Consider the following 1512-nt stretch of genomic DNA (forward strand, 5'->3'; position numbering starts at 1 on the left):
GCACTGTTCATACGTAGAGTTTCAGGAGGCAAGCCATTTAGGAAGTGGATGCCACTCCTGCTTCCAGAATCTAGAGGTAGAGAACCAGAAAAAATATATTGATAAAGAATTATTTGAACAGCTAAGAAGAAAGATGCAGGGTGAGAGTAGCCTCTTGGCCTCCTTGGGCCCTAGTGCCGCCGTGGGGTCGTCGCGCTGGTCGCCGGCACCATAAAGATCTGGACCTCAGAGCATGTCTTCGACCACCCCTGGGAAATGGTCACAACGGCTGCGATGCAGAAGTACCCCAACCCAATGAACCCCAGCGTGGTGGGTGTCGATGTCCTGCACAGGCACGTGGACCCCTTGGGCAAACTGCACAGCCAGCGGCTTTTGAGCACGGAGTGGGGCCTGCCCTCTGTGGTGCCATCTCTTATCGGCGCAGCTCGAACAAAGACCTACGTGCAGGAGCATTCTGTAGTTGACCCAGTAGAGAAAACAATGGAACTGAAGTCCACTAATATTTCCTTTACAAATATGGTCTCCGTGGACTAGAGGCTCATCTACAAGCCTCATCCTCAGCACCCGGGCAAAACGATTCTCACTCAGGAAGCCATCATCACCGTGAAGGGCGTCAGCCTCAGCAGCTACCTAGAAAGTCTGATAGCGAGTACCATCTCTTCCAATGCTAGTAAAGGTCGAGAAGCCATGGAATGGGTAATAAACAAATTAAACGCTGAGATTGAAGAATTGATGACCTCCGCTAGAGGAAGCATAAGGAAGGCAGCGTTTGGAGAACAATGACAGTGGCATGAGGCACAGTGGCAGGCCCCAAGTCTCCAAGCCAGCGGTGTATTTATTGGTTATTTAAGAACTATAACTCTTTTGGGTGGACTTTTTTTTTTAAAGTAAGCTGGAGATTGTCTTTGTGACTTTGATAAAAACAAAGAGGGGCAGGGCTTCAAACTAAGGGATCATTGAAAAAAATAGTGTTGGTTGATGACAGTCTAATTCCCAGGTAGGTATCCAGTGTTTTTGTGTAAATGTAACGATTATTGAAAAAGTGCACTGAAATGGATAATGTCATATTGAGTCTCCTAGAATTAAAGGGTGAAACTTCCGGGTTGTGGGAATTCTGCTGGGCTTTGACCAACACCATAATAAAGCCAGGCCACTCGGGTCCACAGGCTGCTGGCACTCACCGAGAAACTCACTTAAAGGGAAAAATTAGGGCTTTTCAAAGCAATATTGATTTGCCTCAATTATTCTGTTAAAACCAGTGTTTTGATTTGGTATTTTGGTGAGATTTATCGAGAGAAACTTTTCACCAAAATAATCTATAATTCCAACAAGATAGGGTTCTGTTGTGTTTAAGAGTACTGTATTCGCTTGCCAATATTTGGTAACTTAGTCAAAAAGCATTACCCATTCATTAATTGCATCTGTAATGCCTTCCAGAGTCTTTTGATTTCGTGTACTCTATATGGGCTGGTTAGGTTAACGGAAAAGTAGTCATTCCCTGAATTCTGCAGC

At 45.2% G+C, this 1512-nt stretch overlaps 1 pseudogene; it reads left to right on the forward strand.

The window, feature by feature from the left end:
- Positions 1-216: 216 nt before the first annotated feature.
- On the forward strand, positions 217-783 carry LOC102846389 (annotated as a pseudogene).
- The last annotated feature ends 729 nt before the right edge of the window (positions 784-1512 follow it).

The sequence above is a fragment of the Elephantulus edwardii genome, unplaced genomic scaffold (genome assembly GCF_000299155.1).
Source record: "Elephantulus edwardii isolate Elephantulus edwardi_28Jun2011 unplaced genomic scaffold, EleEdw1.0 scaffold00423, whole genome shotgun sequence".
Taxonomy (NCBI): Eukaryota; Metazoa; Chordata; class Mammalia; order Macroscelidea; family Macroscelididae; genus Elephantulus; species Elephantulus edwardii.